The sequence below is a fragment of the Amblyomma americanum genome, chromosome 5, assembly GCF_052857255.1.
Source record: "Amblyomma americanum isolate KBUSLIRL-KWMA chromosome 5, ASM5285725v1, whole genome shotgun sequence".
NCBI lineage: Eukaryota > Metazoa > Arthropoda > Arachnida > Ixodida > Ixodidae > Amblyomma > Amblyomma americanum.
This window is the reverse complement of record NC_135501.1, coordinates 201,394,724-201,410,457: the sequence shown is the minus strand read 5'-3', so window position 1 is coordinate 201,410,457 and position 15,734 is coordinate 201,394,724. Positions and strand designations below refer to the sequence as shown.

The window sequence follows — 15,734 nt, the reverse complement described above, 5'->3', positions numbered from 1 at the left end:
CTCGACAACGTTCTTTTTCATACGGTCCTCACTGTGTATACCGGTGCGGCCGTGCGGAACGCGCACGTCACGGTCTGTGAAAGGCCGCGGGCTTATGGGCTGGGGAGCGCCCGTTAAACGCGCCGCACGATTCAAGCCACGGATCTGCGCTTCCCGTTCCATTGGGTGCGACGCGGGATCACGGCTCGTCCGTCCGTCCGCTCTGCCACGCTTGCATTTCGGTCCGATTGAACAGGAAGGGGGACTGGCTTCTTTCAAAAGCGGTTTCTTTTTCCGCCCAAGCGGCTCATTCATTCAAAAACCTCCCGCCGCCTAGTGGTCGTCGGGGCGCTTTCAGAGGCCGGAACGGAAGGTGTCTGCTCTCGGCAAAGTGAGCTTTATCCCTTTGTAAGAGGACGTCTCTTATGTGCACGAACTTAGGGGTACGCTATTCTGACCGAGCCATGATATGGCCTCCGGTCTCCTTGGCTTCTAAGCGAGATGAATATGTCTAAGCGGTCAGGAATGGTATGGTGGAAAAGGGGATTGGTTCGTGTACTTGGAATAACCCTCTGTGATCTTCCATATTCGCCGCAGCCGCGGCTTGGCCTGGACGATCCTGCGTCATGATATGCGTGGCCGTGGGTTGATTGCGTAGCGTCGGCTCAGCCTACGCAAGCAATCGTTCGAGGATGATGTTCGTCTGGCCAATCAGAGCTCGGCTGCTTCGAGCCTAAACTCGTGCAGTGCTTTGGAAGCTATGGGTGACGTCTGCCAATCAGAAGCCCGATTGGGGAAGCCGGCGGAAAGTTGCAGCGCTTCGTGATTGGTTGGCTTTCCTGCTTTGGGAAGTCATGATAGATGCGGCATATCCAGTGCTCAATCGGAAGGCCTAACTTTCATACGTGCAAAGGGCGTCTGTGAATTTGGCCCGTGATTGGCTCGATTGGGTTCTAGCTTGAACAACGCTGCACCGATTTTCTTTGGAAGACAGGGTATAGGAAGATATCTTCGCTTTACGATTGGGCTCGCTTCAGCTGTTCGCGTTTCGTGAGCGGACGTGAGGTCACATGACGTGGCTGGGAGGACGATACAGTCTTGCTTGTTCTTTGCCGCTGCCATGTTGATTTCTTCTTGGAACCCTGTTTGCCTGAAGCTGCAATCGCCACTCTTTCTCACACCCCTCTCCCGCCTTTGCCTGCTCACACTTTGTGTGTTAGTGCCGGGTTTGAGGGGCTCAAGCCAGTCACGGTAAAGAGGCGTCCGGCCTGTCGGCACCTCTTTGTGAGGACCTTCGCCGCCTCCTCATAAGTTCTTAATGGGTCACGATGCGGAGGGTGCGCAGCGGTTCATGTGAATGCGCACAAAACCCTGCCAAGAGGAGCACCTATTTCGGACCATTCGTTCCACGCCGTTTGGATTCGGCAGGCGCCTATACCCCGGCTCTCGATTGCCCGATAAAGAGCGGCTTTTCATCGGCTGTGTAATAGCGCAGGTCTTAAATGCCGTATGATTTCCGCTTCGATGAATGCAGCCTCGTGAACGTTTTCAATAAGGTCGTTAGTCTGCGGCTGGCGTATATGGCTCCGCCCATTCGCCAGTGCCCACATTTTTTTTTCTGTGGCGTTGCATAGGATTAGGTTTTAGTGTCCTGCCTTGCAAGTCTGCAGCCTAACCATATAACTGTGCCCAGAATTACTGCTTCTATGTGCACTGTATATGCGCGCACGCACGCACACACGCACGCACGCACGCACGCGTGCAAGCACGCATAGACACACAAACTGACACAAAACTAAATAAGTAATCGGAGTTCAGCAGCCGTTCGCCTGCTGAAGCGCAATCAATGATTTCTTATTTATCGATCTATCAGTAGCACCGTCTAGTCGAAGCCAGGTTTTTAGAAACGTACTGGAAATATTGGCCATGGGTTTCCACAATGAGCGATGCTGCGATATCCAAGGGCCTTAGTAGTGACGTACCGTAGGTGGTTGTAAGTGCTTAGATGAATAAATTCATAAGATCCCTGTGAGGAAATTTCATGGGAAGCGACTTCCGTGTGAATTGTGTCGCACTTGAAAATGTTATCCTCTCGCAGACACTTCCTCCCGTTACGCGAACTGGTTAGGCGACCGTGAGTGCTCTAGTTAGTACTCACGTATGTAGCCGAAATTTGGAAATTTGAAGTCAGGTCAGGTACACCGCAGCAAGTTATCGAAATGAAAATCAGAGGCAATGCTAAGACCAAGAGAGAGAGCCAAATAGGTTACAGGGCAGTCTCCGGTTGATGACATCTGGAGGAAATCAAGAGCAGTAAATGGACATGGGTAGAACATGTAGTTCGGGGAAAGATAACCGATGGTCTTTTGTGTCTGGGATGCAGGTAGACTAGGAAGTTTGCAGAGACTAAATGGCCGTGGCTGGCACGGCACAGAATTGGTTATATATAGTGTATAAACACAGTAAGCTTTACAAATATGCGCATTTTAACCTTTTCGTGCACTTATAATTTAAAGGGTACACCGATGTAACCTTTACACTTATGACCATTTTAAAGGTTACAGCTTCAAAGGTTACTTTTAATTTATAGCATCATCATCATCATCATCATCATCATCATCATCATCATCATCATCATCATCATCATCATCATCATCATCAGCCTTACTACACCGACTGCAGGGCAAAGACCTCTCCTATGTCTCTCCAATTAACCCTGTCTTTTGCCAGCTGCATCCACCCTATGCCTGCAAACTTCCTAATCTCATCCGCCAACCTAACCTTCTGCCGCCCTCTGCTACGCTTACTTTGTCTTGGAATCCACTCCGTTACCCTTAAGGACCAGCGGTTATCTTGCCTTCGCATTACATGCCCTGCCCAAGCCCATTTCTTTCTCTTGATTTCGACTAGGATGTCATTAACCCGTGTTTGTTCCCTCACCCACTCTGCCCGCTTCCGATCTCTTAACGTTACACCTACCATTTTTCTTTCCATGGCTCGGTGCGTTGTCTTTAACTACGTTAAGTGTATTTTTTATGGATAGGACAGAGACCGTTGTCCTGGAAGTGGGCATAATTTGGGTGATGATGGTAAATGGGTGCGTATGCTTTCTGTGCCGTTTTTCTTAAAGGGCCACTGAAATGATTCCGTCGCGTACCTAAACTGAATACATTATGGTCCGACAATATTGCTGTATGACTAGATACGTTTTGTTGCATCGATGAACCGTTGGCCAGTTTCTTTTCATGGGAGGAGGAGAGAACTGAGCACAAGCACAAACGAATTGTCCACAAGGACTGGTGTATGGTCTGTATACATAAACCGCGTGCCCGGTTGATTTTAAACTCACTTAGAATGGTGAGGCTAAAGGAGAGCATTTAAGATAAACTACATCGTCGACGAAGGCGTCATAAAGTCCGCTGTAAGGAACGTGCACATGAAAAAAAAAAATCCCCGGACGTTTACCCTTGAGGTAATGAAATTTAGAGCGCAGCTATTCGGTTCATGGGTTTAGCAGCTGCGTCTGCTGAACGCACTGCAGAAAAATTGGCCGGATGCATTATGACGCGCTTTTGCGTCGCGCTTACACAGCCGCCACCGTCCGGCCACCGACACCGCCACGAAAGCCAGTTATGATACTTTAACAGGTGCGAACAGAAAAAAAAAGGAAAGTAATTTCCTTTTGCCACCGCTAGAGGAACTAGGGTCACCGTATTTCTCAGCTAGATTGTAATCAGCAGTGCTGCACTAATTTCGTACGAAGACCATTTGGTCTGGAAAGGGATGCTAGAAAAAAAAGAAAAAGGAAGTGCATTGGATCTACGTATGTGAAGCACGCTATTGGGAATAAAGAAAGCAATAATTGCTGAGAGTAAATTTATCAATCCAGAAAGCAGTAGTATGTAATACGTGTGTCTTCAATGCGCTGACTTTTTTCATTCGTCTATATGGGCGCTAGACCTTGATCAGAACCGCCGCTACGCGTCTCTGAATCGACGTGTGCTGAAACTGAACGAGCACAATGTCGGAGAGTGTTGAACTGGCAGCTCGAGTCCGAGAGAACATGAACAGTGACTCGAACATGCTTTTTGGGTGTTTAGTTTGTCGAAAGCTTGCTCAGCATTGCGCGGTACTCTTTCTTTAGGTGTTTTTTTTTATTGAAAATAATAAATATTTTGGGTGCTGCTTGTGGTTAGTCCTGTTCAAAGTGAAGCAGTTTGACAAGTGTAATAGTCTCATCGGAAAGACGACGAGGTTTTCGGGGGTCACTGACCGCAAAGCACTGGATACTATTGGCGTTAAAAACTGAACAACTAGAACATACTTTATGGTACCTCTATGAAATAACGCCGTAGCGACGCATCGAAGCTGATAAAGCAGACGAAGTTCAAGCTTAAATGAACGGGTTTTGTACCGTCGCTGTTAATATGCGAGAGAGAAATGCTGGCGAATGTTACATCTTTGAAAATGACGCTCAAACAGAAAAAGAAAGGTGAGAAGAAAGAGCGGGCGTTAGGCCAGCGCAGAGAGAGAGAGAGAGAGAGAGAGAGAGAGAGAGAGAGAGAGAGAGAGAGAGAGAGAGAGAGAGAGAGAGAGAGAGAGAGAGAGAGAGAGAGAGAGAGAGAGAGAGAGAGAAGAGATGAAACGAGAAAGGCGCACTCGAACAATCCGTGGCTCAATTCCCAAACAGGTGCAATTACAGTATTTATACCTTTCGGTGTCATTTACTCGTTCGTCGCCCGCTTTGCCCTAGGGGATCTCTCGCGATCAGGTGATTGCGGGCCGCTGCTTTTGTAAGGTGGCATCATTTAGGCGACACAGCGCAGGCGCGGAACATAAGACTACCTTGTCATTCTCAAACCTCTCTGAAGTATCTCCAAATAGCCAGACCGGTTGATACGAATCCCCCCCTGATTACGAAAGAATTCGCAAAACACGTGGTGTAACAGAGAAGTATACATGCGATGATGAGTGGACACCCGGCACCCTTCATCTGTGTTGTCGCCGGTATATGTTCTCGCTGTTTCGTAATCAGCGTGTCTCGCATTGATTGTCGCTGATGGCCAGGCAGCGGCTGTAACACTCGCCAAGAGGCTCTAATGGCGCTCGCTGCAAGCGAGCTTTCGTTGATGGCGATCATCGCACGCTACCCCCCCCCCCCCCCCTTATTCTTCCCCCACCTCCCACCGTCATTAGCAGTTTCGTGTCAGGTTATAGGTCTCTCCCCCTAATCCCTCGTCTCTCGCCTTGACGAGCCATGCGTGGCGAGTGTTTGCAACATTGTATGCTTTACGTGTGCGCTGTGCACGGGCACTCGATTTTCGAGCGCTACTTCTTTCTGCTGTTTTCTTTCTTATTCTGTCGTTCTCAATCACGCCTGCGATATAATCGTAGTTCAGGCGGCGGGGGCCACTCTTCTGGTGACCTCAACCAGCGTTCTGCCCTTCGCAATCCCACTTAAAGGTTCTCTGAAATATCCTCGCTGGACCATTCGTGTGCTTCTTCCAATACCTGTCTGTCGTCTTCCTGGAATTTGCCTGGACTTTTGTTGCGTGATTTTTAGTACAAGGATAGCTGTCGTGGTTGAAAGTATAACTATTGGTTGAAAGGCGCGGGAAATGGATACTCATTGTGTTCACGCAGTGATTGGTCATCACAGTAATTACTGAGCGTCATTTTCACTTCGATGTCTGAGCGTTAAGTGTGCTCTTGAGAATCCACCCGGCATTCGGGTGGAGGCATCAATAACATTAGTGTTCCTGGCAACTTTATTGGGCTTTGAGGATACTTAGCAAGAGCTTCAACTGAAGCCCGGCCGGTTGAACAACTGGGGCCAGTGGTGCCGTGGAGCTGTGGACTCGTAACCACATCAACGGATTTTCTAAAGCGGTGTTTTTAGCATCAAGACTTAGAAAGGGATGATTGCAAAAAAAGATAAATGATTATATAAATTGGAACAAATTGGCTGTTCTAATAGATTTATTGTACAAATGTTTGGTTCTTCACAGGGAACTATTTCCGTACGATCATTTAAGGATGTTTTTAACCTATTAGGGCTAGCTTCTATGGGCTAGGAAATGAAAGACGAGATGCTGTGCTGGCCAGGTTTTGTGTGTACGCAATAATGTTTACGTCGCTGGTAAGTGTTTGATGGCAGGTATGAGTGCGCATGGCAGTTATGGTTTAGTTCTTCTAAATAGGTCTCCTCCTCACGCGTGAACCACTGAATGCACTTTCAAATTCAAGGCAGATGAAAAATAAATCTTGCTGTTGAGTTTGAACATTCATGTTCCCTCTTATGATACTGGCAGTTGTACCAATGTTGCACGCACAGATGTAGCTTAGCCATTGTGCACGTCTTGGAAAGCTTTCATGCTTTGTTGTATAGCAGAGTACCGTGCGAATTAGATTCGTCTCTGTGCGTTTACATGTGTCCGTGCTAACATAATCAGCGTCTAACATTTGACTTGCTTCTTTTGTGTTATCTTTGCAGGTAGGCGTACTGCTCTTCTTGCTGCGCGTCTTACTCGTCGCCATTTCGTTTCTCGGGGTGTTCACGGTAAGAGGCCGAAATGTTTTCAAAGTGTTCGCGTTTCTGACGACGTACTTCAACTCGCGACTCCGGCGTGGATTCCTCTACTAAACTGGAGAAAGTTGTGCCTTGGGAGTCGACATTTCTCACTTAAACAACTCCCTTGCGATGCCAAATGCTCTGAGCATTCCGAAGATGCGGTGGTGGCGTTTTTGCGAGTCGTCCAGTCGGCTTCTAGCGTGACTCGCCAATGTTTTTCACGCCGCAAATTGTGCAGGGAGTTGTAATTTTGTGATCGTTTAATTTCAAGGTGGCCATGGCTACCGTAACAGTTCAATACAGGAGCCAAAAAGCAACATTTCTAAGGCGTGTTCTGACTGAAAGAGGCGGACGTTTTCGTTGACCTTCGCTGGTTGTATACAGGGTGGACTCAAAGCAATGGACATCGAAGCGCTAGCCGAAGGCTCGGAACGTTGGCGCTGTGATGTATTTTTGTTATGGTTCGAGTTTCTGGATGACGTCACGCGTTGTAGGGCAAGCAGGCGATGGGAGGCAGAGCGGAATGGCAGGAAATTTTGCGATTATTTCATGAATGCGCGTAGGGGTCGCCGAATAGGCAAGTAGGCAAATATGCAAACAGGTTCATATATTTTGTGCATGCCTTGGGCGTGCACAATCACCGACTCTTCTTCAGCAGATACGCATCCATCTAAGCGGTGTGTTGGTTTTGAAGCCCGCGGAGAGCTGACGGGGTTCCAAATTAAGCATCGTGGTGTCATTGACCCCGCAAACTCGCGTGTTGGTGAGCAAGAAGCAGAGCCTTATTTAACTCTTCTGATATCGGCCTGTAAGAGCGCTGATCCGTCGGTGAGCAGTCCGGTAATACAGAACTGCAGGCACGAATGTAGAAAAAAAGTAAACATGCATTCAACCATTGATGATTTCGAATCTACGATTTTGCGAAAAGGCGTTACTGGTGCTTTCCTTTAAACTGAAATCCTTTGTGTGACCTCGGCTATTTCCTTCGAGCTTGGCTCTGAATCGTGTGGGTTGGAGTTCGGGATGCAGTGCGCGCTGAATTTCACGTGGGAGCTTGGTTGCGACGAAGGCGGCTTCTGGATCGCTAGACACCTGAGTAAAGGACACCGCAAGACTTCGTGGCATTTTTTTGTGGTTCGTAGAGAAACTGAATACCTTTATAGCGCAACAGAAGCCCATTCTGGCACCTCCCGCACACAAGGCAAGCGCTATGGCACTAAGCCACATCTTTGGTTGGCGACGAGGTCTTGTACCTGTCAAAGCGGTGCAGATGAGCACAGAGTGGTGTACATGTAAGCAGTGTGAAAGCGAACATTGTTTACATCCACTGACCGTTGTGAAAGAGAACAGCGCGAAAAACCGGAACCAGGAAAAAACACACGAGCGCTGGTGTGCTTTCCGTTTATTTTCTCGTCCAGTATTTTCTGCGTTGTTTTCGTTCATGATGTCCAGCCTCCAATTCGCGCACGAATGTACAGTGTACAGCAGTGTACGGTGAGCAGTATACACGGCTCAAGTAGGGTTGAAAACAATTTTTCTTCGTGTAGTTGTGAAGTAGTTTGATTTTGAGCTGAAGCTCGCTTTGGATCACCCATCTTCACTGGCACAGTGACGAACGACTATGTGTACAGGTCTCCGCGAGGTCGACAGACGGACCTCGGCATAATTGTGGTCGTTGTGGCGTGTGCTGCTGCGCTGTTAGACTACACGCTCGCCTGAGGTGTGGGTGAGGGTCTCCTGGGACACTCTACCCCTGCCCTGCACCAGTGCATATCCAGTGCAAAGGTAGTACACTTGTGCGAACTTGGAATGTTGTAGAATTAAACTCACGTCGTATTTACTGCTAGCGTCGTAAAATAAATTTATAATTCAGCGTGATTTAAGTGTTCTCTTTCATATTGGTTGCTCCTGTATGCCGGCATCCTTTACACGGGCGCGGAGAAAAATGAACTTCTGTATGAACGACGGGAAGGACATCGTGAAGGGGTCTTCTGTACGGTTGCAGTGTGCGGCATTTTCGCGAAGAATCGCAGTGCCATACCGTGCGATCGTCACAGAAAAGAAGACAGGCACGCAGAGTTGTCCTCTTTTTCCCGTAAACCGTTAACACCTTTATCCAGGGACACACAAAAAAGTTCTGCGCGCGCGAGCTCCCAGTCACGGCGCGGCTTGTCGCGTGGTAGACGTCTTGCTGGGAGGCCCCATCGCTGCCGTGGAATCGGGCGCACTCTATTCGTCCTGCAATCCGAAGAACGCCTCGCGTCGGCCGCGGAAAGGTCCCTGGGCTTCCCTGCGGGCATCCTGGTGGAACCTGCGGTGGGGGAAATAGGGACAAGCTGCTGACCGCCAGTTATGTGATGCGTTAGCATTAGAACCTCTGTGTCGGAGAAAATCTGTCCGTCCGTCCGTCTGAAGCCTCGGTTGGCAGGTGTCAGAGCGGAGAAGGGGAAACACCCTCTCCACTTTTAGAGAAGAGGGGGATGGGATAGGGGAAGGGGTAGAGGAAGAAGGCGAAGAGAGATTGCGCGGCAAATAGTTGCGGATGGCAGGCAAATCGGAGAGAGGGAAAGTTTCCATCGCCACTTTCAGTGGAGAGAGAAAGTGGTAGAGAGGAAAGAATAAAAGAGGTTGGGAGGTGACTGGCAGTGGTTGAAGGTGCGGTGTGTCCCACTGTTAATGCTGGATTGGATCGGGGGGGGGGGGGGGGGGGGGAGGGAGGGGTGCATCAGTTGCGTTATCGTCTATTTTTTCTACCACTTCCGCAGTGCCGCACATTCGCGTTCGGAAACACACAAGCCGTCTCTTTTCCTTTGTGTTTGCACCAAAGCACCGTGATATTTCGTTGTCCTAATATAGATTTGAAACTGCGGGAGTCCTTGTACAGGTAATTTAATTTGTAGCCTTTGGATGGAGTGAAAATTGATTTATTGAATTTTTTATTCAGTGGTAATGTATCAGCTCCACTACTGCTTTTGGCGGATTTTGTTTTCAGTTGTGCTTTTTTGCGGTCGATGGTTTGTACAGTCACGCACACCTTTCCTTTTAGTGGATGCGACGAAGGTGCCTGTGAAAGGCGCCTTTGCAGAGGCACAGTTGGGTTAATGTTTTCGACGACAGCATAGAGTAGCCGGTCAGTTATTTCCGAGTAAAAAGAAATGCAGATTGGCCGTAGGACAGATTGGAACTCTTTGTTGTTGGACATATGAAGAGCCTGGAACCAGTATGCATGAACTTTCGAAGAGTATCTTAGCGACGCGCGGCGCGACTGTTACTTATCGTGTTACCGTTTACGGAACTGTACGCTATAGAATACATAAATCAGTTCAGGAGTCGTTTTTTCTCACCCAGCCATGTCGAAGTCTGATCGGCGTCCGCGGAAGCCGCCTCCGAACTGTTGTGGGGGCCTGAAGCCGAATCCTTGGGGTCTGAAAAGGCAGGCATAAATGCGCTAAATTTAGTTATTTTAAATCTTGAAATTCGGGTTCCAGTTTGTGCCTGCTTCCAGGGCTCTTATTTCGGAAGCTTGCAGATGTACGCGCCCTCTATCGGGAGCAAGCAAGACCCCTGGCGCCAGTTAATACTATTAGTTTGCTCAGTAATTTCCATGCAACTCAGCCTGGTTTTCCGATCATGTTTTTGAAAGAGCTACTTGGCTTAGAATTTCGCGGGGACCTGGCTGGACAAATACCCCCGGTTTTGTCGTTCGCATTATCTTTTTCTATTATCTGTTTAAAATATGAGACCGTAGGTAACGCCCGTATGCATTTTTTTTGCCCATTTTATGTGATGGAAATATTGCAGTTCCTAGCTTCTTGCGTAATCTGTCGTGAGCAATATGAGAGGTAGCTAAGCTTGAGCATTCTGAGAATTTATTTATAGATTACTTCATAATTATGCGTGCAAAGTGGAGTTTTTTCCCCGCCGTTTTCTATTTTTTTCTCGGCGTATAATATCGAAAAAGTCAATCTCAAATTTACTGCAGAAATAAGTAAATTCGCAGTTTGGTACAAAAAGTTTTGTTCCCTCTCATATTGCTCGCGACCATACTTTCGAAAATGTACAGCCTTTGTCAAAAATATGCAGGCACATTTTGCGTGCTACCGGGCAGTAAAGTGTGGCTCCTTTTACGTCGCCTAAGTTCCGAATCTCTCGGGTGCGACGGTAACTGTTGTCGTCACAAGTTCCGAGCTTAGGAGTTCTAAGGGTGCTACAAGAAGCCCTACCAGGCGGCCAACCCGGTGGCCTGCATATTTTTGATTGAACCTGTACTTGAAGAAAATTATGCCGGAGATCTGTGCGCATGCCCTTTCAGAAATGGTATATAGGCATTCTATATACTTCACATAGCCTCTGTTGCCTTCCTATAGATATTTCGTTCCGTCTATCCATAGTCCATAGACTGTCCATACACAGAAGTCTACTATAAGTGTATGGTCGTAGACTGTCTATAGAATTTGCGTTGCCTATAGACTGTTCTCTAGGGCTTGTCTAAAGAGAGTCTATAGACTTTATAGACAGTAGTCTATAAAAAGTCTATAGACTGTCTAATGAATTTTTTTATGCGCGGGTTGCCGTCACCGTAGAGACACTAACTAGTGCTGCCAGAATCTACTCACCCGCGTGGTTGCGGAGGTTCACCCATTTCCTGTCCTGCGAAGTAGGGAGAAAGAAAGGCACACCGTCACTTCCCCTAAGCACCACAAGGATCCCGATGTAAAAAACGAAGCCGGTTACCAAAGTCTGAAGCTAAAGTCACTCAGTTCTGCGCGCATGCGCAAGACGCCCCGTTCGGCTGTTCACCTCACATTCACGAGTTTTGTGAAAATTTCGCGGTAATCGAGACGGTGGTCAGTTTAGTAAAAATGAGGCCGTTAGCTGTAATTTCCGGAGCGGAGAATCTTCCCTTAAACAAGTGGTTGAAGCCACCTCTATGTTTAGCCAGCGTGCTGTAAAACTGGATGCTCCTTCACCAGCGTGCGGATCAATTCGCGGGCAAGAACACCGCGTAAACGCCCGCGGAGCTCCAAGTGCGGTTGAGCATTCAATAAAAAGAACATTGGTTGCCATCAGCATTGATCCCTGGCGTTGTTCCCATGACTACACGAGTGAATGACGAAAGCTGAAAGGTTCTTTCGCGAAAGCCGGTCATAATAATGGGATAGAGTGTAAAAGAAGCACGCAGACACCAAGCACTCGTAGTCGAAAAAAATAAAACGACAGAGTCTTGCTCGAAATACGATAGAACGTCTTTTTTTCGTAACGACAGATTTCTCTGTGGTATGTTTCTGTTACATGTCTACGACAAGGGGCAGCACAATTCCACCGGAAGTTATGTTTCCACTACAAAAAGTTATGTTGTTGCTACAAGTTCATTGCCAAAAATACAACAAATTTGTTGCGACGACAGAAAATATTCTGTTGTGTTTTTCGATTGGGCTGTTTTTTTTTTTTCATGACGCTTCCTTACAATGTAGCCTGTGAGTGCGTAGGTTAAAGTTAAGTCGCCGCTTATATTTCTTGTCGCTAACCAGTTTTTGTTTGATATTTATTTTTTAACCGGTGAGTTGATGCTCTGCAGTACGAAATATTAACTTAACGAACTAACTTGAATTGCTTAAATTTGAAAGCTCCATTGTTTACAGGCCTTTAGGGGCGCCGCAGTGAACGCATTAGAATTGAATTTAAGCACTTTGGCACGATGAATGAACAACATGAACAGGAAGTCAGTCGGACATCGCACTGGTACCAGTGTAAACTTTCGGTGTACATTGCGAATGGGAGATCACTTCTCATACGCATCTGGAACTCCTGTGGGGTAGTTTCTGTAGTCCTTTCATGGGCGCGATAATTTAATGTAAAGTTCTTGACTCTACCGCGAGCTAATTGAGCGCTTAGTAAGCTTCTGCGATTATTCAAACGTCTCGAATTCTCGGTTGAATTATTTTCCATCGAATTCCGTATTGAGCCGCATAACAACGCTCTTCAGCAAGTTTAAGTTTCCTCCAAGTATTTCTGTCGTGGCAAGCGCCCCAAAAACCTGATAATAATATTTTTCACTATGATGAATCCCTGTTAAGTGATCCCTGAGGAGGCGTTGGGAACACAAAATCTGGAACATATTAAACGAGTCGCAATTCGCATTTTTTGTTCTATTTCCTCGATCCCAAACTGGGTGTACTTCTGAGCGAACCATGACGCAGCCTTTTTTTTTTTTGCTGTCAAGCTGCTTCGCGCCGCTTTTCTGAGCCACAAATGCTGCGCCACAAATTCACCAGAAATTACGGCGACTTCACGAATTTCTTACAAAAAGACTAATTGCAAAGCTTTCAACCTCAGTTCTACGTTTACACAGTTGTAACGCGTTTACTGCGCTAACGACCACCAAGTTCCGACAGAGGGCGCGTTAAAACCGCAGTATTGCGTGCGGAGAGGAGGAAACGGCTGAACACTTGATACTTTTCTGTAAAGGGCTTCACCCTACAGTGGAAAGCAGCGGGGCTGATTTACCCAAGGCATTGGGGTTTAAGGACAGTGAAGGGAAAGTGGATTTTAAGCGGGTAGAAGTAACCAAGCGAAAGTTATATGATTGGTGGCTAAAATCAAGGCAAGAGTAAAATTTCACAAGTCATGGCTAGGTGGCTTGAGCCACCGCCCGATTCAAAGGGTTCAGCCGTATCCATCCATCCATCATCCATCCATGCCAGTACAGTCATGCGAGTTCTGTTCCTCAAAGTCTCGGCACTTACTAGAGTTTATAGCGCCATAGCAGTCACAGCAATCGTACGCCCTGCAGTGTCCACATAGTTTCCAAATCTTCAGTTTTCGCTCTTATTGCAAAGCGCACGCTGCTTTTTCGAACTTTTTAAACAGAGTCTGCTTGAACAGCTCCTTATACTTACTTTTTTCCCCTGCACGGTTTCAGAAATTTGGACCCGTCAGGTTTCCGGACCTCATACTGACAGTCGCAGAGTATTTGCGTCGGTTCGAAACATTTACGTCCGCGAAAGCTTATTGAAACCGACATCATTTGCGTCATGTTCGTGTCGCAATGAAAAGCTCGCACAAGCCTGCTCTTGGCCACCGATGAGATGCATTTTACATAGGTAATGAAGCGCAAAATAATTTTTGAGGGAAGCCCTTCGGGTACTCTTCTATAGGTGTGACGTTGATGATCAACATTGTTTGCAGCGCAGCCGAGTGGCCTTTTGTTTCTTTCAGAGATCTGTATTAACATTTCAGAAGTTTAGAGGGCAAGAACGTCCCATAGTATACAGAGTGTTTCACCTAAGAGTTTACACAATTTTTAAAAATAGGCTTTATGAGTTAGAAGAACACTTTTCCCGCGTAGCATTGTCAGCAGTGAAGTACATCACACCACAGCTAGTTCGTTCTAACTGGCAGGCTGGTTAACTAATATAGAGTATAGTTAACTTTTTAACGATCGCTGTTAGGCTCCTTAATTATTGAGTAGCGTGCAGCCCACCGCAACTAATATCCAGGTGTGTTTTCTTTGTTCTAAAAACCGGTATGAATATTACATACGGCGGGCTACACGCCTCTCAGTAATTAGCTTAAATGTTATTGTTAAAAGGTTAACTATTCAGTACTAACTAGCAGGCTGTTTAACTAAGTTAGTTAAACAACCTGCTATGTAGCACCTCTTAGCTGCATTCCGATGTACTATGCCGCTTAAAATGCTATGCCGAAAAAAGCGTTCTCCTAATCAAAAATCCAACTTTTAAAAATTATGTAAAGACAGATGAAACATTTTGTACATGCTCCGCAATAGCATAAACGACTTTTCGAAGTCGAAATGCCAAACAATAAATGAAAACGTTTCATGACGTCATGGATACGTTTATCTGGACGGAAAATAATAGCGGGTGCTCCGAAAATGCGAGCAATATCTTTTTTTTTTCGGAGAAAATTCGTATCCGGGTCTGGAACCACCTACCTGTGGTGCTGGTGATGAGTGCCAACACGAGGGTGGCAGTGAGTGCCAGCAGGACGCAGGCCTTCTTGACTGAACCCATGGCGTTGATGGACGGTGGGCCACCGGATGATGGTCGGCTGCCGAGTGTGGATGGTTATGTAGTGGCGGTGACCTAAGTGCGTCTCTACCGGTGCGGCCGTCGCACTTTTGACGGCTCGAGGACGGTGGTTTCACTCGAAAGCGTCTTTCTTGCCGTCGTCTTTCGTCGCTGTTGTCGTCATTGCCACTGCCCTCTCCCCCTCCCTTCCTCCTCTTCCTCCTTACCGACCTCACGCTCTGCACTTCTTTCTGGTCCTTTCTTTCGTTTTTTTTCAGCCTTTCGCAATCCTTTCTTTCTTCCTCTTCCTTCAGATCTGCTCAATACGTGGGCATCCTCCATTCAGTTGGAGCGCTGTCACCGCTAACCAGCTCGTCCCTCGGCACGTTGTTTTGTCGTGGTCGTCTTCCCGTCATCGCAACTTTCAGCACCTTGAATGAATCTTTGAAAGCGTCTCCGTAGTACTCTGGGAGCCTCCTTTTGACTCCCGGGGCGACGCTCTTTTTCGAAGTTCGAGCCTCGGGCAGTTTTCCTCGGCTAACCAGCCGCCTCCCTCCCCCTGTTTTTTCTTCGCCGTTTTGTTGAGTTCCCGTTTCTCGTGACACCTCCTCCTTCTGGGTATCTCTGAACTACTTCTATTTACCCTAGCTTTCTTTTCTCTTCTTCTTTTTTGGGTTCGTCTTTTTTTCTCGCTCAGATGAGGAGCCTGTTCCGCACGAACCGAGCGTTTGAGACCTCCTTCTTGTCTAGTTTCTTTTCGCCCCGAGCTATTTTTTTTTTATTTTTCGTTTGTGTATGGAGCCTGAACTGAGTCCGTCGTCTTGTGTGACCGTCGTGCGCTCAGATTCCTTTTGAGACAGCCTTTGGTGGTGGCGAGTCTTAAAGCCCGTTGGGGAATTCCCCCCCCCCCCCCCCCCCTTGCGTCTTTCTTTTTGGCCTGCCGACGTGGCCGTGTGTATGTCGTGCGTTTGTCCAGCAGCAGAAATGAAGAAAAAAGTGAAGCAAAAAAGTGCAAATGAAGCGGGTTGCTCAGTCCGCAACTTCGCACCTGGGCTTCACCTGGGGTAGTTTTGTGATTTTTTCTTCATCCTGTTATGACTTTCTTCATTTCATTGTGTTTGTTTTTCCTTCGTTTTCTTTTCACTTTTAAGTCA

General features: G+C 47.2%; 1 protein-coding gene and 1 long non-coding RNA gene across 2 annotated transcripts in view; one reads left to right on the top strand and one right to left on the bottom strand.

Annotated features, from left to right (window-relative positions):
* LOC144133418 (beta-1,4-glucuronyltransferase 1-like) overlaps positions 1–15,734 on the top strand; it is a 271,081-nt gene that overhangs the window by 68,680 nt on the left and 186,667 nt on the right. The gene's annotated exons all lie outside the window — the stretch shown is intronic.
* LOC144135511 (uncharacterized) lies at positions 8,630–14,671 on the bottom strand. Its single transcript, XR_013315519.1, has 4 exons — positions 14,505–14,671; positions 11,167–11,200; positions 9,895–9,975; positions 8,630–8,861 (listed from the first exon to the last, which is right to left on the bottom strand). It is a non-coding gene; the product is annotated as an uncharacterized LOC144135511 (long non-coding RNA).